The sequence below is a fragment of the Gorilla gorilla genome, chromosome 5, assembly GCF_029281585.2.
Source record: "Gorilla gorilla gorilla isolate KB3781 chromosome 5, NHGRI_mGorGor1-v2.1_pri, whole genome shotgun sequence".
NCBI classification, from domain to species: domain Eukaryota; kingdom Metazoa; phylum Chordata; class Mammalia; order Primates; family Hominidae; genus Gorilla; species Gorilla gorilla.
This window is the reverse complement of record NC_073229.2, coordinates 142854611-142879720: the sequence shown is the minus strand read 5'-3', so window position 1 is coordinate 142879720 and position 25110 is coordinate 142854611. Positions and strand designations below refer to the sequence as shown.

At 38.6% G+C, this 25110-nt stretch overlaps 1 long non-coding RNA gene across 1 annotated transcript; it reads right to left on the bottom strand.

Moving 5' to 3' along the window:
- Positions 1 to 1025: 1025 nt before the first annotated feature.
- Positions 1026 to 23776, bottom strand: LOC129534538 (uncharacterized). Its single transcript, XR_008681158.2, has 4 exons — positions 22508 to 23776; positions 22216 to 22415; positions 4278 to 4981; positions 1026 to 1686 (listed from the first exon to the last, which is right to left on the bottom strand). It is a non-coding gene; the product is annotated as an uncharacterized lncRNA (long non-coding RNA).
- Positions 23777 to 25110: the final 1334 nt, after the last annotated feature.

The following is a 25110-nucleotide window of genomic DNA, read 5'->3' as shown; positions in this document are numbered from 1 at the left end:
TCGGCCTAGGAAATCCAGCTAGTCCTGTCTCTCAGTGGCAGGTGCCTGTAATTCCAGCTACTTGGGAGGCTGAGGCAGGAGAATCACTTGAACCTGGGAGGCGGAGGTTGCAGTGAGCTGAGATCACGCCATTGCACTCCAGCCTCGGTGACAAGAGTGAAACTCTGTCTCAAGAAAAACAAAGTTAGGTAGTATTGTGAGAGATATGGCTGCTGTTTTAGATAGGGCAGCCATCAAAAGCTTCTCTACATGAATGACATTTGAGGGGAGACCTGGATGAGAAGGATTGAGTCAAATGAATATTAGGGAAAAGTATTCCAGGCAAATGGAACAGACTATGTATGAGCCCTGAGGTCAGAATAAGCTTTTATATTTGAGGAGCAACAAGATCAATATGAGTGAAGTTGAGAGTAAGAGAAGTGGTTACGAGATAAAGTGAAACATGTCGGCTGAGGTCAGATGAGGTAGAGTCCTGTGGCTATGGAAAGGCATGTAGGCTTCATTCTCAGTATGATGGGAAACCTCTGGGAAATTTTAATCAGGTGAGATGTGATCTGATTTTCTGTTTTAAAAAGTCCATTCTGGTTGCCATGTGGAGAGTGTGTATGTGAAGTTTTGGATCCTAGAATTGTAGAACACAACAGGCCTAAATATTTGTCTTTTCCATGAACAGGTGGATCTCTTAGTTACGTTTTGCTTGAAATGCACGTAGGTGTCCACACAAAGACCTCAACACACAAGTGTTCTTGACAGAATTACTTATAATAGCCAAAAGGTGGAAATAACTCAAATGACCATCAGCTAGTGAATGGAAAAACAAAATGTGTTTATCTTCAAGCAGAATAGAAAGCCATTTAATAATAAAAATAAATATTGACACACGCTACAACATGGATAGCATCAAAAACATGCTAAGAGAAAGAATACAGACACAGAAGACCACACATTGCATGATTCTATTTATATAAAATATCTAGAAAAAGAAAATCTATATATGGAGAAAGCAGATTAGTGATTGCCTGGGACTGGGAGTGAGAACAAAGAGTAAGTGTAATGAAGCAGGAGAGATTTTACTGGAGTGAGAGAAATGTTCTAAAACTGGTTTGTGGTGATGGTTGCACAACAGTACATCTAAAAATCATTGAACTGTACACTTAAAACAGGTGAATTTAAAGGTATTTAAATGATACATCAATAAAGTTGTTTCTAAAAAAAAAAACATGTGTTGCTACATTTAGAACATATATCTTCCGAGCACATGGACCCTCCATCTCCACAGACCTTGATTTTACCTGAAGTTACTCCTCCAACCCACGTTTCCCTTGGTCAAGAGAGCACCAGGCTGCGCTGGCCTTTCATGGTCACCCAGTGGCCCACTTTGGGAATGAATCGAGTTCCTTTCTTTCTCAACATTGTTTCCTCTGGGGAGATCATACACATTCCAAGCACTCCCCATTTCCCCTATTTTCAGAACTCTTGGGTTGCTTGGTTCTTCCTTAAGCAATGTTTTTATCATCTTTAACCCGTGCACTTTTTCGTCTCACTTTTGTAACTATTGCCAACTGTTTCAAGAACATTTTTTACTGCCTTTTTCCTCCTTTTTCTCCTTTCTTCCTCTCTTTTCCACCTCTATTTTTTCCACTGTCATCCCTCATTCTTTCTTTATGTTTGTTCCATTTGTGACCCCTAAAAATAACCATAATGATGGGAGAACAGGATTGGGGGCATATTAGTATCAAATGAAAGGAAAGTCTAAGTTGTGCTTTGTCTATCAATTTCTAAAGCGTCAAAAAGTTCTTCTCAAGAACATCCTCAAAATTTCCTTCTACTCACTGTTGTTTATTTCATGAAAAATAAAAATCTTGTTGTTGTATTTTTAAAGTTTGTTTACTTGTACTAAATAATCACATTTTAAAATTATTTTTCATTGTGAGCTAGAATATTTGATTACAAAAAGTATTTTATTTATATCAACGTAAATACTTTTGTTGGCTGACCCAGTAAAAGGAACACTATACATCACATTATTTCTATAAAGAAAAAAATATCTGAAATCCAAGAAATGGTTAGAGTTTATTTTTGGTTTATTAACTGGAGGCTGTCATTACTTAACTTTAAAACAAGGTACTTAAAATAGTATTTTTACATCTTATTAAGTGCTATACTATACTTGTTCCATTGGTCAACTTCTTATGTTGTTTTATTGCAATTATTTATATTCTTTATATTCTTATATTCTTAACAACAAAAGGACAATTACAGATACAACTAAGTAAAACTAAATTTCCCTTTTAGTTGAACAGAAGACAGGTTCTTCATTTTCTTCATCTGCCTTTCACATGAAGTGTATAATGCTGGGAATAATTAGTATATTAATAGTCTTTACCGTCAGGGTTCATTTCTTGGTTACAAAAATGTAAGAGAATGAGATTCTAAGTTCCTTTAAAATTCAGCTTAAAGGGGCCAGGCGCGGTGCTTCACACCTGTAATCCCAGCACTTTGGGAGGCCGAGGTGGGAGGATCACTTGAGCCCAGCAGTTCAGGACCAGCCTGGGCAACATAGTGAGATCTTGTCTCTAAAAAAAAAAATAATAAAAAATAAAATTTAGCTTAAAGAAAACAACCAGGACTGCAGATCAAAATGCCTTGTTATGTGAGATTACAAGATCATGGGTTACTATTACATCTTGTCTTAAGAGAGAAGGATGTACACCCACATGCCACGACAGACTGCATTCAAGGGTGTAAAGAAACTGTTCAGCCCCATCAGGAGCGGTGAAAAAAGAAACAACGCTGAGCTTTCATTTCCTGCAGGTCACTAATAATTTATGAGATATTTATGAGATTTCTTTGCAGTGTCAAAATATCTGTAAACTTTCTTTCTTTCTTTCTTTCTTTTTTAGAAACAGGTCGGGCTCTGTTGCCTAGGCCTGAGTGAAGTGATGTGATCATAGCTCACTGTAACCTTGAACTCCTGGTTATAGGAGGATTGCTCAAGCCATCCTCCCAGTTCAGCCTCCCTAGTAATTAACAGGCATGCGCCACAATGCCCAGCCAATGCTTTAAATTTTTTGTAGAGCTCAGGTCTTGCTGTGTTGCTCCGGCTGGTCTTTAAGCTTTATACATTTTTGTTAGGCCACAACAATGAAAACTAAGATCATAAACAGCAAAGATGCCATGTAAACGTAGGGGGGTATTTTCTAATGTAACCTAGGGGAGAGTTATCTCGCCAGAAAGGGTTATGTTTAATGTTTTGATTTTTAATCGCTATTTTTTAAATAGGTTGCCAGAGAAATGGGTGTGAGTTTGTTTTAGCTTTGGCCTCCACTTCCTGTGTAACTTATTTGGGATGGATGTTTAGTATAGATATGAAATCATTGGGGAAAACCAAACAAAGAGAAAATATTATCATTGAAAAGTTACACATTAATTTTCCACATAGTTTTTTGAAAGGAAAGTCAGTTTGGCAAGGCAAAAAGGGACTCTGGCAAAATGAGCAACTCTGTGTCCTGCATCTAGGCTACCTGAAAAAAAGGCCCAGTCTTTGAAATGATCTTCTTCAGAGGCAAGCATGCCGTGACCCAACAAATGTCTCTTTACCCCACAGGTTGAAGTTTGCAAGAAACAGCTGAGTAAGCTCAGGGCTTTTACAGAGTTAATCATGTTTTTGATTCCTGCCCTTTAATTAACTATATGCTTTACAAAACTAGGTAGCTGTAGTAGACATATTACATCCAGCTGTTAATCACTTCTTAGTAAGAAAAAGTACTGGAATCTACAGATGGACATTGATCTGTTACCTATGTTGACAAGAACATTATGGTCTTTGTCAAACCACACTGCGAATGCAATAGGATGCTGCACTGATTTTCCACCGTTACTGCTGGAGTTGGGAAAGGAGAAGGAAGATTCGTTGTAGTTTGCCATAGGGAATGTTACCCTCCTTTCCCTCTAGGCCAAATGACTCCTTACAATGCAGCCAATAAAAAGCAAAAAGAATACGTTTTTATATAAAAATGTTTATGGTTCATATCTTTCCATATAAACATTCAATGTGGCGAAAGAAAACCTCACCAGCTTGGCAAAAAAGAGATTAGATTCTCCCCCAAAGATTGGTTTGGAAGTCTCCCCAAAAGAAAGCTGTCTGATGAAATCACTGCCATCTTAAGTGGTAAAAACACAATGCACTACATTAAAACATAGTTATTAGGTTTTTATAATCATAGTATAAGAGCCCTCAAAATTATCTCGTCTGGAATCTCTAGAAAAATACACACCTTTGTGATTTAGGACCAACTGCTACTTAGAGGCTACCAGGAATAACTACTCCACAACTTCTCTTAATAATAACTCCATGGTTTCAACTTCTTTCATTGTTATGCCTGATAAAAACTTGTCTTCCTTCTAATTCAGGCCATATCTCCTGGTTTGGCATTGTTCTGGTGCCTTTGTCCTCACTGTGGTTATTATGACCCAGGAACTTCAAGAAAGACATAAACTTCTAGATCCAAGCTCTAGACACATTTCCATATTGGGGCTGTGAACTCTAAAAATAACATTTTATTACTAAGTACATGAGCAAAAATTTAGAGCAAGGTAAAAGTGTGTGTGTGTGTGTGTGTGTGTGTGCATGCTCAGGCATCCATGCATATTTCAGGGGTGCAAGGGCTTTTTTTTTTTTCTTCCAGTTTGAAGCTTTAGGGCATAATATTATTGGAAGCTTCACTTACCTCTACCTGAAGCATAAACCAAGAAAACGTGAACAACTCATCGGTGGAGGGGTTCCTTGTGCTGTTTAGATAACAAGCCACTTGTTTCCTTATTCCACAGTGAAGCATTCCTTCTTTAAAACATTTTGCTGCAATTAAACTGTGTACCCCTGGAGGTGAAACTTGTGTCTCACCTGTAGACAGCCTGTGTTTCTGAATCGCAGCATCTAGTATAATCCACTCGGGTACTTAAATAAAGTACCAAAACATAACTAATGAATAAAAGAAAGCAATGAATTAGTAAGCCTGTATTTATAAACTGCTGCCACTACAAAATGTAAGACCTTATTTAATAAAATCAGTTTATGATATTTAGCTTGAAAGAACAGCTGCTTCCTTTTAGAATATCCAAAACCTTGGAGACACCATACTTTATTTTTCTTTGATTGTTTTTCTAAGACTAATAATTTTAAAGTTAATTTTAATGTAGATGAAAATATGTTAAAACAGTATAATGATATTTAAGTGCAATACAGGCTTTATATTTCTAATTACATATGGAAAAAATGGTCTGAACATGAGGTGGCCTGTAAGTAAGAAATATTATGATTAGAAGTAATTATAACAGGCCGGGTGCGGTGGCTCACGCCTGTAATCCCAGCACTAATCCCAGGCTCACGCCTGTAATCCCACCCAGCCACAGCAGGTGGATCACCTGAGGTCAGGAGTTTGAGACCAGCCTGGCAACATGGCGAAACCCCGTCTCTACTAAAAATACAAAAAAATTAGCCAAGCATGGTGGCATGCCTGTAATTCCAGCTACTCGGGAGGCTGAGGCAGGAGAATCACTTGAACCCAGGAGGTGGAGGTTGCAGATCGTGCCACTGCACTCCAGCCTGGGCAACAGAGCGAGACTCTGTCTCTAAAAAAAAAAAAAAAAAAGAAATAATTATAATAGAATAATAATTAAGGTAAAATAGATCTATTTATAATGAATTAAATTTTTCTAAACCCTCACTGGGGATATTCTTAAAACTCTATCCCCAAATATACCAGTGACATTGCAGGAAAATTTCGAGGGAAGTCCAAAATACTATTTTTAAAAATTACAAAAATTTTAAAATTCATTAGGAAAAAAATAGAAGAACTTCAGATATTTTGAAATCTGTTAAGTCTTCTTCAAAATTAACATGAGGTCTGCTTACTATTAATAATGAACATGTTGAAAAAATCGTCTGAATATGAGGTTATTGAGGTTTTTTTCATTCCAGATCTCTGCTAATTAGTATCAGGGATAATCACATCTCTCTCTCTAGTTCTTCTAGAGAACTACTTCTCAACTCCTCTCTCCCTTATGATTCTATATATGAGCCAGAGAATACCTCAGCACAGAATGCTCTAAATGTAAACACAACACAATTTCCTGTAAAAAACAAACAAACAAAACCTGTGGCTCTGTTTATTGTAATGTCTTCTCATTTGACTTATATAAATCCACATCTTTTAATTTTAGGAATTGCATTCAAAGTTTTAAGGTCAAAAACTGTACTTTTCTATGTTGAATTACTGGTAAGAAGCTGGCAATCAAGTGAAAGTTCTTTATGGACTAGACTGAAAAGCTCTTGTGTACTGTCAACCCAGTATTCATTTCTCAAAGCAAATGTCACACGCACAATAGTTCTGTTGTGGATTCAAAACCAAGTTCCGTTTCAGCAATAGTAGCGCAGCAGTAAACTCCTCCTCGTTGTCAGGCCCTGTGGCTATCTGGTTTTAGTCAGGCACTTTAGAGTCATCTCAGAGTGTCTTTTTTTTTTTTTTTGACACAAGGTCTCACTGTGTCGCCCAGGCTGGAGTGCAGAGGCATGATCTTGGCTTGCTGCAGCCTCGACCTCCTGAGCTCAAGTGATCCCCCACCTCAGCCTCCGGAGTAGCAGAGGACACACAGGTGTGTGCCACAAAACCAGTTAATTTTTGTATTTTTGTAGAGGCAGGGTTTTGCCATGTTGCCCAGGCCGGTCTCCAACTCCTGGGCTCAAGCTATCAGCCTGCCTCGGCCTTCCAAAAAGCTGGGATTATAGGCGTGAGCCACTGTGCCCTGCCCAGAATGTCTTTATTAGCTGTGTTAGATCATTAGTTACAGAAACCCAGCTGGTTAGAAATAAATTGCTTTCCTGCTTACCTGCCACCTAGTTCTGAGTACACATGTCAGTCCTACAATCCCACCTAATATCTGATGCATAAACTAAAATGATAGTCAAGGTTGTTCACTGGTGGTGGAATTTTGAGGGATTATTTTTGAACTTTTCTATATTTTTGAAATATGTTAACAGATTTTTTTTTAATAAGAAGAAAATAAACTTTGTCAAAAAAAAAAAAAAAGCAACACCAAGGAAAGATTCTTTTTTTTTTTTTCCCCAGGCTGGAGTGTAGTGGTATGACCAGGGCTCACTGCAACTTTGTCCTCCTGGGCTCAAGTGATCCTCTCACCTCAGCCTCCCAAGTAGCTGGGACTACAGGCTCATGCCACCATGCCCAGAATACTTTTAAATTTTTTTTTGGAGCTGGGGTGGGGGTCTCACTGTGTTGCCCAGGCTGGTCTCAAATTCCTGGCCTCAGGTGATTCTCCTGCGTTGGCCTCCAAAAATGCTAGGATTACAGGCATGAGACACTGTACCCTGCCATCTTTTTTTTTTTTTTAATGCCAGTGAAATTTCTAATCTGATTTCCTGGCTTCCTGGCAGAGAAGGAAGCCACTTCAAAAATAATTCTACTTTTTTATTAGAAATATAGAAACACCCTCTTTTTCTGCAAGGATGAAAATGTCATTCATATCTCCTCCCACTCAGTTCCATTGTAGTTAAAAAAAAATGTGATTTCAAAATGTGTAAAAGAGGAGGAGGCAAACTGGTGGTTTGTAGGCCATGTCAGGCCCAAACACTTGTTCTGTTTGGTGACCACATTATTTAAAAACTGAAATTGAATGCCCCTCAAGTGGGCCCTTTGTTTCCCATAGGCCCACCGAACATTTAGACATTTAGGTACTCTTCCTGGCCCCTGAAGGCATTTGATTTTGACACCCTTACACTAGCATTGCATAAGTAGACTGGGACACTACGTGACTAAGACATGTTAGGCAAAGTTACAACTATGCTAATATCATCATTCTGCTCTTCAATTTGCACGTGGAAAAAACTAACTTCAGGAATAAGGAATTATAGCAAATCCAGTGTCCACAGTCACATGCCTCTTGTATAACCTAACAATTTTCTCCCATATAACTCCTTTCCCTTTTAGTTCATTCTGCACATTACTTCCTGGTTAGTAATCCTAGAGCCTAACTTTAATCACGTATTTATTGTTCATTCTTTTTTTCTTCACCGTGTGCCAGGTCTCTTTAGGTGCTAAGAATACAAAATAGATGAGGCTCAAGGTCTCATATCTCCTGAAAATAATCAGACATGTAAATTAAAAATAATAGGAGTATAATAGTTGGTACAAAATGAGTTCTCAGGAAACAAAGAATGAAGATTGTGACTGTGCCTGGGGAAAGTTTTCCAAAGGTAACAATTGAATTGACTTTTGAAAGAGAAGTAGATATTCAGCTGATGACTAAGTCAAAGGCATTCTAGCACACCCAAAGCATGGGCTCAAAGAAAGGCTTGGAAAATTCAGGAAACCTCAAGTAGTTTGGTTTTACTAGAGCAACAGGGAGTAAAGAGTGGGGAGAAAGGAAATATGCATTCATTCATTTAATATTTTCTTAGACAGTCTCGCTCTGTTGCCAGGCTGGAGTGCAGTAGCACGATCTGGGCTCACTGGAACCTCCACCTCCCGGGTTCAAGAGATTCTCCTGGCTCAGCCTCCCAAGTAGCTGGGACTGCAGGCACCCGCCACCATGCCCAGAGAATTTTTGTATTTTTAGTAGAGATGGGGTTTCGCCATGTTGGCCAGGATGGTCTCGATCTCTTGACCTCATGATCCGCCAGCCTCAGCCTCTCAAAGTGCTTAATGTTTTATTTTATAAATTGTTTAATGCTGCAAGCATTGAGGATAAAGCAATGATTTATATAGTAGCAGCATTTGTTGCACAGAGTTCACAGTCTAGTGAAGAATACAGAAAAGAGGCAATAAAATAGAGTTCAGTAAATGGTATGATAAAGTAAATGCAGAGAGTCAAGGAAGTACAGAGGAGTATGTGTAGAGGTAGACAAGTATACGGTGGCTGGTGGATTTTCTGATGTGCTGCTGAGATCTGCCTTTGGGAACGAAGGACTTATTCTCCCAGTTTCTGACAATGATGCCAGAAGACAACCCTCAAATTGTAGCATTACCCAAGGTCTTTCTTCCTTCCAAAGACATCTTGCATCCAATGCATGACCAGTGTGTTTTACAAAGCCCTGGCTCCCACTTGATCCAACTTGGAACAATTCTGAGCAGCCAGTCCAGTTCCAGAGCTACCCAATGGGTGGGCTGAGCAACCTTTATTGGGGCTGGATCATAGGTCAACTTCTCCTTTTACCTAATTCTGTTTCCTTCTCCATTCTTCTACAGATGTTGATCCATTGGGAACTCCCTAATAAATATCCTGTTTCAGAATTTTCTTCCCTGTACAAATTATGAAGTGTCCTTGAATGCCATTCTGAGTAACCTGGATTTTGTGCTATAAACAACTAAAGCCAGGGAAGGCTTTTAGCAGGGAAATAGCTTGATCATAAATGTAAATTAGAAGGGTGCAAAATTGAAGACAAGATTATTGAAGAGGATGTTATGGTAGTCCAACCAAGAAACATTTATAACCTAAATAAATCCATCCACAGTGGGGTAGAGAGAAAGAGATGAATGTAAGATGTATTTATGGGCAATATTGGCAGGACACACTTGGTGATTGACTATAGGTGGTGGGCATGGTAAAATCATGGAAGTCTCCTAGTTCTTTGGCTTGGGGAAAGGGATACATCTTGGTATCACTAATCAAGATAGAAAATACAGGAGAAGAAGAAGGATCATTAATGAATATGATAAGTTCACTTTTGTACCTGTTGAGTTTGAAGTAAATTCAATACAGTAAAAATGCTGGTAATACTTGGTAGATGGTAGAAAACATGTATTGGGAGATCAGGATGAAGGTCAGTGCTAGAGATATAGGGTTGGGAATCATCAGAATCTGTAGTAGTTAAATACACAGATGTGAATGAGCTCAGTTTCACTGTTTTGCGCTAAAATTGTCAGATCTCCATACTGCTTACCTAAGCAATTCCCAACTCCTCCAACTGGCAGCCAGACAAAATAATGACACTTCAGGACTACGGACAGTGTCAGGACTGCTTGTACAGCTCGCCCCCTTCTCACGTCACCCTCAAAATTTTAGTTCTGGTAGATAAGGACTTCCTTATTATCTTCTGCTGTCTAGCTTTCTTGCCTTACTTTCTATCTGTCTCCTGGCTCATATCTTTTGATTAAGGAATTGTGTTAAAGTCATCTAGTTCAAGCTTTTCCTTTCTTTTTTTTTAAGCAGATGAGGAACTTGAGTCCCAAAGACGTGAAATGATCTGCCCAAAGCTACATTACTGGTAAGTAACAGAGCTGGGATCCTGATTTCCAGGATCACACCTTAATGTTCTACTGTAATACAACATGAAGTAGACTCCATAATTTTCTAGGCAACAAGTTGAAGCTAACAGACATTTGTCAAAAGAAGACATACATATCGTCAACAGAGAAATGAAAAAAAATGCTCAATATCTCTAATCATTAGGAAAATGCAAATTAAAACCACAATGAGATATCGTCTTACACCTGTTAGAATGGCTATCATTAAAAAAAGACAAAAGATAACAAGGGTTGACAAGGGCGTAGAGAAAAGGAAACCCTGGTACACTGTTGATGAGAATGTAAATTAGCATTACCATTATGCAAAATAATATGGAGGCTTATGAAAAAACTAAAAACAGAATCATCATATAATCCAGCCATCCCACTTTTGGGTATATATCCAAAGGACTTGAAATCTATATGTCAAAGAGATATCTGCACTTCAATGTTCATTGTAGCACTATTCATAATAGTAAAGATACGGAAGTAACTGAAGTGTCAGTGGGTGAATGAATAATGAAAATGTGGTATATAAGCATGATGGAATACCATACAGCCTTAAGAAAGAAGGAAATTCTGTCATTGCAACAATATGCAGGTTTATACCTGGAGGACATTATGCTAAGTAAAATAAGCCGGGCACAGAAAGACAAATATTGCATGAAGTCAATGATAATGTGGAATCTAAAAAAAGTTAAACTAATGGAAGCAGAAAGTGGAACGGTGTTACCAATGGCTAGGGAGGGGATGAGGGTAGGGTTGGGAAAAGGAGAGATGTTGGTCAAAGGGTACATAGTTTCAGTTAGATAGGAGGAATAAATTTCAGTAATCTAAGTAGATTTTAAATGTTCTCACCATAGAAGAATGTTAAGTAGGTGAGGTGATGGCTTTACTAATTACTTTGATTTAATCATTCCACCATGTATACATAGATCAAAACATGATAATGTGCCCATAAATATATACAATTATTATTTGTCAGTTAAAAATAGACATTTCAAGCTGACTAATAATAGTAAAAAAAATAGTAATAACGACAATAACAATAGTAATACAATACAATCAAAAAACAACTCTTCACCTGATTGGATCTTGGCTTGATCTTCTTTGGGAAATTAGAAAAAATTATCTCTTTGATTATTGTTCATTCTCTTTGAAATCTTTTATCAGATATTCTAGATCCATCGTCATCTTCCATTAATACATCATCTTTTCTCTCATTTTATTCACTCCTTTAATACTTTTCTCTGAATTCTTCAAATTCACTGATTTGATTTTTGTCACTTTCCAATTTTGCTCTTTACTGCTTCCATTTCATTTTTTTCTTTTAGAGACAGGGTCTTACTGGGTTGCCTTGGGGTCTCGTTATGTTGTCCAGGCCGATTTTGAATTCTGGTCTCAAGCCGTCCTCCCACTTCAGCCTCCCAAAGCACTGGGTTTACAAGGGTTAGCCACTGTGCCCAGCTTCCATGTCATTTTTTTTTTTTAATTCTAGCAATCTTATTTTTATTTCAAAAGGAATCTTTTCTAATCTTAAATTGTTCCTATTTTAAAATGTAATTTTTAAATGATTGATAGTTTTTTAAGATACCATAAAATTTACACTTTTAAAGTGCACAGTCTAGCGGTTTTTAATGGTTGTACCTTTTTGGAGTTGTGCAACCATCAACATTATCTAATTTCAGAACATTTTCATCATCCACAAAGGAAACCCCATACTCATTAGCAATCACTCCCTATTGCCCCCTCCCTCAACCCCTGGCAATCACTAATCTACTGTTTCTATGAATTTGCCTATATATATAGACAATATATATAATATAAAGTATATATATTTTATGTGGAATCATAAAATATGTGGTTTTTGTGTCGGGATTCTTTCCCTTAGTACAATGTTTTCAAAGTTCATCCATGTTGTAGCATGTAACAGCACTCCATTTTTATTGCTGAATAATATGCCCTTGTATGTGAGTGCATGTGTGGGTGTGTGTGTAACACTTTGTTTATCCATTTATGAGTTGACAGACATTTGAGTTATTTCTATTTTTGGGCTATTATGAATAATGTTGGTATGAATGTTTGTATATAGGTTATTGTGTAAACATGTTATTTGTCTTGGGTAAATACCTGGGAGTAGAATTGCTAAGTCATATGGTAAGTCTGTGTCTAACTTTCTGAGGAACTGCCAAATTGTTTTTCCAAAGTAGCTGCATCATTTTACATTTCCACCAGCAGTGTATGAGGATTCCAATTTCTCCACATCCTCATCAATGCCTTTTATGTCTTTTTTAAAAATGATAGCCTTTCTACGGGATGTGACATGGTGTCTCATTATGGTTATGATTTGCATTTCTCTAATGACTAATAATGTTGAGCATCATTTCACTTGCTTTATGGTCATGCGTATATCTTCTTTGGAGCAATGTCTATTCAGATCGCTTTAAAATCAGATTGTCTTTTTGTTGTTGAGTTGTAAAAGTCCTGGATACAAATCCCTTATCAGTTATTTGATTTGTAAATATTTTCTCTCATTCTGTTGGTTTTCTCTTTTTTTTTTTTTGAGATGGAGTCTTACCCTGTCGCCCAGGCTGGAGTACAGTGGCGCAATCTCAGCTCACTACAATGTCCACCTCCTGGGTTCAAGCAATTCTCCTGCTTCAGCCTCCCGAGTAGCTGGGATTACAGGCACCTGTCACCATGCCCAGCTAATTTTTTTATTTTTAGTAGAGGCAGGGTTTCACCATGTTGGCCAGGCTGGTCTCGAACTCCTGATCTCGTGATCCACCTGCCTTGGCCTCCCAAAGTGCTGGGATTACAGGCGTGAGCCACCATGCCCAGCCGACTGGTTTTCTCTTCACTTTGTTGAGGTTTTCTTTGAAGCACAAATATTCATAATTTTTATGAAGTACAATTTATTTAAGTACAATCTCTTTGTTTCTATTGTTATCTGTGTTTTTGGTGTCATATCTAAGAAACCACTGCCTTTTCCAAGGTCAAAAATATTTATGCCCCTGTTCTCTAGTAAGAATTTTATAGTTTTAGCTCTTACAATTAGGCCTATGATCAATTTAGTGTTAAATTTTGCATATGGTGTGCATATGGTGTAATGTTCTTTTGAATCTTGTTGGTAACTCAGCATCTTTCTATATTTTTTAAGATTTAGAGATTTTTCTAAAGATTTTTGTTTTATTTTGTTTTGGTTTTATTATTAACTCTTTCACGAGTGGGGTCATTTAAGTTTATTCCTCTGGTTAATTTCCTTTTTTACTTTACAACTAAGTCTTTTAATCTAGAAGGTGGTTCATTGGTTTGTTTATTCTGATGATTGTGTTTATGTCCATGGGTGGAGTTCACAGTTAAAATTCAGAATTGTTTGGGGGTCCTGTTGAAATATTAGGTACAGTCAATGGGAGAAAGGAAATTTCAAGATTTACCAGAGTTACTTTAATAAATTGGCATTCCAAGTGTCTGTGGGAGTAGGGCAGAGGTGGTAGGGCCCATAGACTTCACCATTGTGCCAAAGAATTTCTCCTTGGTTTCTGAGATACTACTCAGTACGCTGTCTATATGAAGCGCAAGCTGGGATGCCATGAGATATTGCCTTGTGTAGACTCTATCTTTACTGGACTTTCTACAGTTGCTGTTGGGACTGGTATTTGCCCCTCTCTGACTTCCCTATATGGCACATTTGCCTCTAAACATAGAACACTTTACTGGAAATCTTCTAAATTTCACAGCAAGTGCCAATTCATATTTTCATATCCCTTTGGATATTCAATGGTAGTTAAAACATGTAAACTCTGATGAATATCTTGAATCAGAACCATTCTTTCAGCTTCTGATTTGGCTCTGTTTCTATTGATTATTCTTTGCTTTTATCTAGTGACCCTGACTAGTTCAAGTTTCTATTTTCCTCATCTTTAACTCTTATTTTGTGTTTATGCTGGTGTTTCCTATACTTGTCCTGCCCCCAACCTTGGCAACTAATTTCTTGATGTATTAGAGCACTGCACTAGAACCAGGAGGCCAGATCATGCTTCTGTTGCAGGTTGCTAGTCCTTCCACATTGCCTCCCTCATCTTTCTTCATCATTCTTGCAGTGAACCTCAATTACACCCAAGGAAACCAAGTTGTCTTTGTAATGTAGACACATGGGAGCTCCTCCTCCTCCTCCCTCCTCCTCTTCTTTCTCTTCTTCTTCGTTGTCGTAGTCTTCTCTTTTCTTCTTCTTCTTCCTCCTCCTCTTCCTCTTCCTTCTCCTTCCTCCTCCTCCTTCTTCTTTCTTCTTTCTTCTTCTGAGACAGGATCTCACTTTGTTGCCCAGGTTGGAGTGCAGAGACACGATCTCAGCTCACTGCAACCTCTGCTTCCCAGGCTCAAGTGATTCTCCTGCCTCAGCTTCCTGAGTAGCTGAGATTACAGGTGTGTGCCACCATGCCCAGCTAAGTTTTGCATTTTTTGTAGAAATGAAGTCTCACCATGTTGCCCAGGCTGGTCTCGAACTGCTGGGCTCAGTGATCCACCTGTCTCAGCCTCCCAGAGTGCTGGGATTACAGACGTGAGCCACAATGGCTGGCCATGGGGCGTCTTAAAGATTCAAGTATCTTATTTATTAATATCTTTATATTGTCCATAACAGCTAGCACCATCTGAGCACATAGTCAATATTCAACAAATATTAAAAAAAATTAACTTTAATAATTAAAAGAATAATATAATATATCAGGCCTGGCGCAGTGGCTCACGCCTGCAATCCCAGCACTTTGGGAGGCCAAGGTGGGCAGATGACTTGAGGCCAGGAGTTCGAGACTTGCCTGGCCAACGTGGCAAAACCCCATCTCTACTAAAAAATATGAAAATTAGCTAGGCCTGGTGGCATGCACCTGTAATCACAGCTACTCAGGAGGCTGAGGCAGGAGAATCGCTTGAGCCCAGGAAGGAGAGGTTGCAGTGAGCTGAGATCGCACCACTGCACTACAGCCTGGGCAACAGATGAAACCCTGTCTCAAAACAAAAACAAAACAAAACAAAAGAGAATAATACATCAAATTATTTGTAAAGAAAAACCTTCCTCCCTATTTCAAACAGCTTGAAGAAAGACAATTTTTGCCCTTTTATTTATTTTGGGGGGATAGAGTCTCGCTCTTTCGCCCAGGCTGGAGTTCAGTGGCACCATCTCAGCTCACTGCAACATCCACCTCTGTGTTCAAGCAATTATCGTGCTTCAGCCTCCCAAGCAGCTGGGATCACAAGCACAGGCCACCATGCCTAACTGATTTTTGTATTTTTAGTAGAGATGGGGTTTCACCATGTTGGCCAGGCTGGTGTCGAACTACTGACCTCAAGTGATCCATCCTCCTCAGCCTCCCAAAGTGCTGGAATTATAAACATGAACCACCATGCCCAGCTTGTCTTTACATTTATTTTGATGATGAGTTCGAAATGGTACCAATGTATATCAGTGCTTTATTCACAACACTGACCTGGAGATATTTCAGAATAGAGAAACGCCAGATCCTTAGTAAGTTTCAACAACAAAAGGGTTGAGGGGTCACCGATAAAATTTTATTTCTCTCTTCATTTTACTAATGGAAATTAATTTTTTTTATTAACAGTAGTGCTTTATGTATTCTCAATTCTGCTCCCAAAAGGATTTAAGGTGGCTGACATAAATGTATATGATAAAATAATACTTAATACTTAACATAATAACAATAACAATTTACAAGGAAAGCAGAAAAAGAGAAAATAAGTGTAGAAAAAAGAAAATAATACAAGGAGGGGAAGTTGCTAAACAAAACGTATGCTGCAAAGTCACTTACATCCACTTGCTTATGTAGGGCCACATATTTGGCTCTGAATTTTCCAGGCAATTCAAGAGGGCTCACAACCAGATAGAGACCCAGTGTCCATAAGATTCAAACAAACCAATTGCTTAGGATAACATAGTTTCTCCAGTTGCTGAAACCAGAGAGCAATTTCTCCAAAAGTTTGCCACAAAGACTACACTGTAAGTTACAGTGACCACCATCCTTACAGCCAACACAGTACAATTTCATAGGAATCGTTTCTCAATATAGCTAAAAACACAGTGGTTTTTTTTTTTTTACATAAAAAAGTTCAGTACACTAATTTCTAGTTTTGCAGTATCCTCAGCACCAAAAGTTGTCCTGCTGATGGTGCTAATCAGGAGAACATTTCCATGGTCAAGCTAAGATGCCTAGATGATTTCAGTTTAGTTCAACAGCTCAATAAAATTTTAAGGTCAGTAGGCGTATTGTTGGATAGAATATATGAAAAAAGTTCAGCAGAGATTTTTGTGTTTCTGCTGCAATAGTACCACATAACCAAACACACATTTTAGAAGCTTAAAACAAAACTGTCTATTTTTCTTGTTCAAGGTTTTGGTCAGTTTAACATCCCCTTTCCTCATTCTTGAACCAGTGGCTAGCCAGGAGATTACAGAAGCAAAAGAAATAAAGCCACTTTTAAAGCCTCTGCTTAGTGCGACAATGAAGCAAACTAATACAGGAACAGAAAACCAAATACCACATGTTCTCACTTATAAGTGGGAGCTAAACATGGAGTACACATGGCCACAAAGAAGGGAACAACAACAACAACAAAAAAAGGAAACACGAAGAAGAGAAAACAGACACCAGGGCCTACTTGAGGGTGGAGGGTGGAAGAAGGGTGAGGATCAAAAAACTATCTGTCGGGTACTATGCCTACTACCTGGATGACAAAATAATCCTTACTCCAAACCCCCATGACATGCAGTTTATCTATATAACAAACCTGCACTCGTACCCCTGAACCTAAAATAAAAGTTAAAAAAAAAAGCCTCTGCTTGCATCACATCTACTAACTTCAGTCAAAGCAAGTCACACGGGCAAGCCCGATATGAAGTAGGTGGGGAAATGCTACATATATTCTGCCCATTCTGGTAGAAGGTACTGCCAAGCCACTTGACAAATGCTTTGTAATTCTATCGCAGGGAGAGAGGGAAGAATTGGGAATAATTCAGTTACCACATCCATAATTCTATTTGCGACTTCCCTTTACTCTTTGGTTCCCATTCAGTACCTCGAAGATACAAAGTTGGAGGTCATCTAATATGATCCTTTCCTCTTACACATGAGTTATCTGGGGCCCAGACAGCTTATGGGACTTGCCTAAGATCACACAGTCAATTCAGCGCTCTATCACATTGAACCAAATGGTTGTAACTCTAACTTTCCTCTCTATCATCTGCCTCCAAACCCCAACTCCACAGGGAATTATAGGGGTTTAGTTCATGAGATAAATATATGACTAAGGCCCTGAACTCCAGTCTCCAGAGGTAATAGCCTAGATTCACTGTGGATATGAAAGGTTTTAGTAGTGCAATGAGAGGAGACCATAAATTCTAGGTTCTGACTTGGAGAAACTGGTTTTTCACAAAGTGACTGGTGTGTGTGGAGGGAGGGCAAATTTCTAATGAAAATATTTATAGACCCTAGTGGTTATTTAAAAGTAGGTAATATTTCCAGAAGGAAATGTTTAGTTTGTTTCCCAGTTGCTTTCCATTGTCTCCATGCTTCATCTAACAAAGAATCAAATGTAAGGAAGGGCAAGGGGGTGGGTAGGTGGAACAACAACGGAAGACTGCCAGAGATGAAGGAAAGATATAAAATGTGGCCTTTTCAAGTTGACATTTGTTTTTTAAGTTTCCCTAATGCCCTCTATAAGGTAAATCACCAGAGGCTGTGTGTTTGGCTTACTCCTCAAAAGCAGATCTGAGTTGGTAAGCAACTGAAACGCATCAGAGGACGGTTTGTTTTGAGAGAAGGGAACAGCTGTTCCTCCTGGAGTCCCTGACAGACATGGAGCCCTATCTGTTACCTCTGTGTTCCTAGATGGTATTGCTTACAGCCCTTTTTGTGTTCTGTTTACTGTTCCAATTCTGTAGGTCAGCTTGACTGGATATTATATATATTTTTAGAGACACTTATTGCTAACATAGTTTTTGTTATCAATGTCTTAAGTCAGAAAGTTTCTTTAACATTTCTTGGTTTTACTCCCAGTTTGTTTACTTCTGCAAATCAGCTCTTCTGGCAAGAAACTTGAGTCCTGCAGATGATATTATCTTGGAGGAATGTAGGGCCAGGCTACAGGGTAGCTTTTCTGAGAATAAATGATCTGACCACACTTAATAAACAAAGCCAGATAAGAAGCAGCCATTCAACATGAAAACAAAGAGCAATAATTTAGATATATAGCTTTAAAATAGAAACACAGGAAAACATACAAAATATGTTTTAAAATAATTATTTCCCATCTTAATTTTGTTCTGTTCCCTTTATTTTAGCTTTGAACAGACAGTCCCCACATTTTCAACTATGATTTCATTTTTAACAACAAAATTTCACAGAGTTGCACATAATAGTGTTTGTACTTTTAGTAAAAGTTGACTGAAAATACATAAGGATAAACACATTGCTAGGAATTCAGTAATGCTTTTTGCCCAGGCTGGACTTGAACCCCTGGGCTCAAGTGATCCTCCCACCTCAGCCTCCCGAGTAGCAAGTAGTGGGGACTGTAGGCACACAGTACCACATCTGGCTTCAGTAATGCTTTTAATTGAAGGCATACTTTATTAAACAAAAGAGCATCTCTATCCATTTGAAGTCTGGGTGTATATATCAGTGCAACCCACCTTATTCAGGTAAGCATACCTTATGAGACTTCAGGTCCCTTTGTAATAATTTTAAAACTCTGCAGGTGTCCATGGCTCATAGGTTGATATCTAAACTTTGCCTTTCATCATTTATGCCTGTCAACTTTGGGAGCTGTCCTATTTAATTACATCATTGCTCTCCTGCCTGCACAAGCACTGCATATTCTTACCAGTTGGCTTGAACAGTATATAATATAATGGTTAGAGCTCTGTCTTCCTAAAAGTCAGAAGACTGGAATTTTGGATTGTTTTGTTGTTGTTATCTACTAATACATTTCTTTAAAGAAGTCAATGGCTTTGAGACTGTTTTGCTTTTTGCAAAATTAAGGAGGGGGCTGGGGAGATACTTGCTCAGCCCAACTCATGGATTATTATGAGGAACATAGTAGATTATGTAGCACTTAATCATATATACAGTAAATAGTCCTCAGTCAGTATTCTTGTAGAACCATTTGGAACTGAATTCTCAGCTTTTGCAGTACTACAAAGACACAGTTCACCCAGATTTACACTGGCCTGTGTGCCATGCTCTCCAGACACACAGTGGGTAGTAGATAGGAAGGGGGAGATCTGTGCATTGGGCTGGGCTGGGAGTAATGACCTAGGTTTACGATTTATCTCTGCCATTTCAGTGAGTCATTTCATCTCTCTAGGCCTTAGTCCCTTGTGAATAGAGAAATGAATGAAAATCTCAAGAGGTGTTCACATTTTGCAAAAGGGCTCTTTTTTCTTCTTCCTAAATGAAATTAAATTGCAAAACTCCAATATAAAAATCAGATATCCAAAAAATGCAGTTTTCACATGCAGTTTAAAATGTTCATTTATTGCAAATGAGGCCCTAGGAGCACAGTTTGAAAACCACTGATTTAGTTCATGTCTAAGATCCAGCTTTACATTAAGATGCCCATTTATTAAAGTGAGATATGTTTCTGCCCAAATATTGCTAGTTGTCACCTACATGGGACTTCTTGCCTTGATGGTCTTGTCCACTCAGGAAATCAAACCTTAGAGCAGCACTTAGAGTGTAAAAAAAATCAAAGCAAGTTCTATATTCTTAAGGAATAGTTCCCTCAAGCAATGGTGACCCAATTTAATGCCCTTCTTCATGTTAGTAATTTTTTTCTCTAAAGAACTGGGCCACGAAATCTAGAATCTCAGCACCATCCCCCATAGTATAGGAAGAAACACTAATCATAATTCTAACACTTGGAGCCACTCCAGGACTGAGTCTGGACCCGAAGGATCCCTCTTTGTTCACTTGGTGCCTAACAGTACCTGACATATAGAGGACACTCAATAAGTCTTGAATGACTGACTGACTAAATGGATTGAGTGAATTTGTGGCAACTAATTAAGTAAGAAAAGACTGAATTATCTGATTGGTTTTGAAAGCAGCCATTATAAAGTTTATAATTAAGTTTGTCACTGAGCAAATCTAGTCTATACCTTCAGACCCCAACAATGCCCGTGTACTCTCAGGGTTTTTAGAAATTTTGAGTTTCCAAACCATGCTGGGGTCATTTTCAGGGAGCAGACTGAACTCTCACATGGTAGCTGCCCCTGTTTCCATTTTTTTTTTTTAACTTAATCCCAAATGTGATAATAAGCTGCCCTTATTTTCAGCCACTGAAAGAATGTCAGGGAGCTGGATCTTGAGGCTGGTAGAGAGTAGCAGTTAATGATGAGAAGCACAGACACTGACTACCTGGGCTCTAATCCTGACCTTTCCATGTGTTAGCTGCCACTATGGGTAGTTATCTCTGTTTCTATAAAGTGGGGTATTAACTAATGTGAGGATTGAATGAGCTAATGCCCCTGAAGCTCTTAGAACAGAGCCAGACATGTTGTAAACATTCAATAGGTATTGACTCTCATGTATTCATCCTGGTATAGTGGAAAGAGCATAAGTATTGAGTTAGTCAAGCCAGGCTTTTAATTCAGGCTCTGACCCTTTTTTTGGGGCAGTCATTTAATTTCACTAAACTTGTTTTTTCATCTTGTGTAAATGCTATTTAAAATTATAGCAGACTATAGCTTTCTGATTTCTAGGACTCTTAAGTTTAGGAAAACACCTGTATAGGTCCGCTTTGGATATGAAGGAGGAAGCCCCAGGCAGAGAACTAAAATGCTTTGCATAATAAAACAATAATTTTGAGCATCCCAGAGTTTGAGATGAAAGCACCAACCCTAGGAAAGAGAGAAGTCCAGCAAAGTAGCCAGGAATCTGGGGCTCTATTTGGGGATACAGTTTTAATATCCAATATTAAGTTGTTACTTGGCACCAGAGTGGAACATTCCTTACCTTTTACCAAAAGTTAAATAAATGTTTGTTAACCAAGCAATCATATGTGGGTGATAACTTTGGGGAGTGAAGAAATTGGGGTGATGCGCCAAGTATTGGGCAAGGCTATATAGCAAAAGGGAACACAAACACCAGGGGGATGTAAAGGAGAAATGGAGAATTTGGCCTGTGTAGGAAAACAGAATGTGAGGCAAGGAAGAGAAACCTGGAGATGTGGAGAGGAACAGAGAATTTCTCACCAGTGTGTGAGATGGCAATCAGGCACTTTTATTTTACACTAATCTTAGAGGATAAGAAAGCTAGAGTCTGTTGAAGAACCTGAGTACCCTGGCATTTGAATTATAAGCTGGGCAGGATTCTTATGATCATTAAAGTTAAGGGATGTGGCCCGGCGCAATGGCTCACACCTGTAATTCCAGCACTTTGGGAGGCCTAGGAGGGAGGATTGCTTGAGCCCAGGCGTTTGAGACCAGCCTGGGCAACGTGGCGAAACCCCATCTCTATAAAAAACACAAAAAGTAGCCAGGCGTGGTGGCACACACCTGTAGTCCCAGCTACTTGGGAGGCTGAGGTAGGAGAATCATCTGAGCCTGGGAAGTTGAGGCTGCAGTGAGCTGAGATTGAGCCACCGCAATCCAGCCTGCACATCCAGCAAAACCCTATCTAAAATAAAATAAAATAATAAAATAAAATAAAATAAAATAAATTGAATGGTTGTAAACTTCTAGCACAAGTCATCATTTGATAAATGACACACCTATCATCTTGTTGATTCATGTATTACTCACTGAATATGTTTCTAGCCCAAGGAAGCTGGGCAAAGAACAGCTGGTACACATGGGGGCAGTGGAGCATACAGGTTCCCACTCATCTTACCTGTGGCTGAGACTTACCTACCGTCCCTCCTCTTACTCCCCACATCTCTGTTTCCAGCATTTTTCTCCTGTCTGCAGAAAGAAAGCATACTCCCTGAAGGAACAAAATGGGCTTCCAGGAGTACTAGGGCTACGTTTCTGGAGGAGCACAGGCAGGCTTGTGTGATGTGTGATGGTAAAGGATTTCTTCAAAATCATGTTCATGCCTTAGAGAATGCCTGGAGAATATAAGTTTTTAAATTATTTCGTTAATCAACTCACTGAAGGTAAGAGAGACAAGTAGTGTCCTAAAAACATGCAGTTATTTTACCTGTAATCCATTTTCCAGTAAGTGACTACCGAGATAGCTGGAGCACAAGAATAGGTAGTGGCTTTGTTTTCCCAAGATGTGGTCACTGCGATTATTTTTAGATGAAAGATTTGGAGCCAGAAGCACAACTCATAATTATGTTGCTATGATTCTACAACCCGTTGTTCTGTGGAATTAATTCAACTGCGAAAACTTTAAAGTTACCACATTTTCTGAAAAGCCAGAAAAACTGAAAGTAAAATATTCCATGACACGCAGTGCTGTTTCCTGAGAACATCTCCCATTGCTCCACTTTGCAACTTGCATGCCTCCTGCTTAGCCCTCCTTTCATCCCCAGCTCTACAAATTACTGAAGTCCACTGGTAGTCCCTCCCTCGTGAAGCATTCCTGAAGACCCCAGCCTGACAGATCTCCCCTTCCTCTGACCTCCTGTATTGGTAATGTATTGTCTACACCTTTCTTAGAACCCCTCATTTTCTCCCGTGAATTCTATTTTATTTTCATATCTGTCTCACTATTTTCAAAGCTAGGTTTGTACTATGTAATATAGGTGGCTATTAGTATCCATTGGTTTCACATCTGCAGATTCAACCAACCATGAATTCAACCAACTGTGAATTCAACCAGTGGCTGATTATAACTATTTGGAAAAAGGCCAGGTGCAGTGGCTTACACCATGATCTCAGGATTTTGGGAGGCTGAGGTGGGAGGACTGCTTGAGCTCAGGAGTTTGAGACCAGCCTGGGCAACATGGCAAGACCTAATCTCTACAAAAAATGCAAAAATTAGGCAGGCATAGTAGTGCGTTCCTGTAATCTCAGCTATTCGGGAGGCTGAGGCAGGAGGATCACTTGAGCCCAGAAGGTCAACACTCCAGCCTGGGTGACAAAGCAAGATTCTGTCTCAGAAAAAAAAAAAGGAAAAACTTCCCAAGAATAAAAAATAATAGTACAACAATAAAAAAAACAACATAACAGCTATTTACATAGCACTTACATTGTGTTAGGTATTGTAAGTACCCTGGACATTATTTAAATATACTGGAGGATGTGCACAGGTTATATGCAAATACTATGCCCTTCTATATAAGAGACTTGAGCATCCTCAAATTTTGGTATCTTTGGGGATCCTGGAACCAATCCCTCTTGGGTACCAACAGACAACTGTAGTTTTCCATTTCAGAAACAATATGTCAAATCTATATCAAAAATCTGGAAGAGAAAAAGGAAAGAATGCATCTCATCATTTTGACACAAATTCTGTACTCATTACTTTAGGCTGTTTCTTCCTAAATCTTTTTCTATGATTATTTTTTCATTGATTTAATCCTGGTGGATATGCAATTTCATATCCTTTTTTCAATTAACATTACATCACAATCATTACTCAAATTGCTACATAGCCATCATAAATATTTCTTTAAAGGCTGCAAAATATTGACTACTTTTCTATTGTTAAAATTTTAGATTGTTTATCATATTCCATCGTTATAAACAACACTGCAGTTGACATTTTCATGCATACAGTTTTTCCAGTGTGTATGTTTCTGTATGCACATGTACATTTTGATTTTTTTCCCTTAGAATAATGTCCCAAAAGGAAACTTACTGAACCAAAGAGCAAGATTGTTTTTATAGCACATATTGCCAAGTTGCTTTCCAAAAGAGTTGGTCCAATTTATACTATTAGAAGTGTATATCGGTTTCTCCAAACCTTCACCAAAATTATTTTCTTAATTATTTAATCTTTATATAAATGAAATAGGATGACTTTAGTTCACTGCTTTTTTTTTTTACCATGAAAATTATTTTAAGCATTCAAAAAGTATGCAGAAAAAATATATAACCCCTGGTTCTGGTTTGTCAAGTCTTAACAAATTTCCACATTTTCATTAAAAGCCTGGCTTGACTAACTCAATACTTGTGCTCTTTCCACTATACCAGGATGAATACATGAGTCAATACTACATATATAACTGAAATCGTCATGCACCACTTTCCCAAATCCATTCCAATGCCTTCCTCCCTCCCTCTACAGAGACAACTGGAATTTGATGTTTATCATTCCTTTGCACTCCCATGTCCATATGTTTTAATTGTTAAATCTTTACTTACTAATGAAGTTGAACTTTTTAATATACTATAGCTAATATTAAAGTGCTCAGATTCTAGAGTCAGGTGGAACTGTCTTTGAATTCCTACTCTGCCACTAATTAACTATGTCTCCTGGCACCTCTCTATGACTCATTTGCCTCATCTATGAAATGGAGATAATAACTCATACTCTTCTTTTTTTTTTCTTTTGAGATGCGGTTTCCCTCACGTCACCCAGCCTGGAATGCAGTGGTGCGATCTCGGCTCATTGCAACCTCCGCCTCCTGGGTTCAAGCGATTCTCCTGCCTCAGCCTCCCGAGTATCTGGGATTACAGCCATGCGCCTCCAGACCCAGCTAATTTTTGTATTTTTAGTAGAGACGGAGTTTCACCATGTTGGCCAGGCTGGTCTCGAACTCCTGACCTCAAGTGATCTGCCCACCTCGGCCTCCCAAGGTGTTGGGATTACAGGAGTGAGCCACCGCACCCGGCCAATTCATACTATTCTTT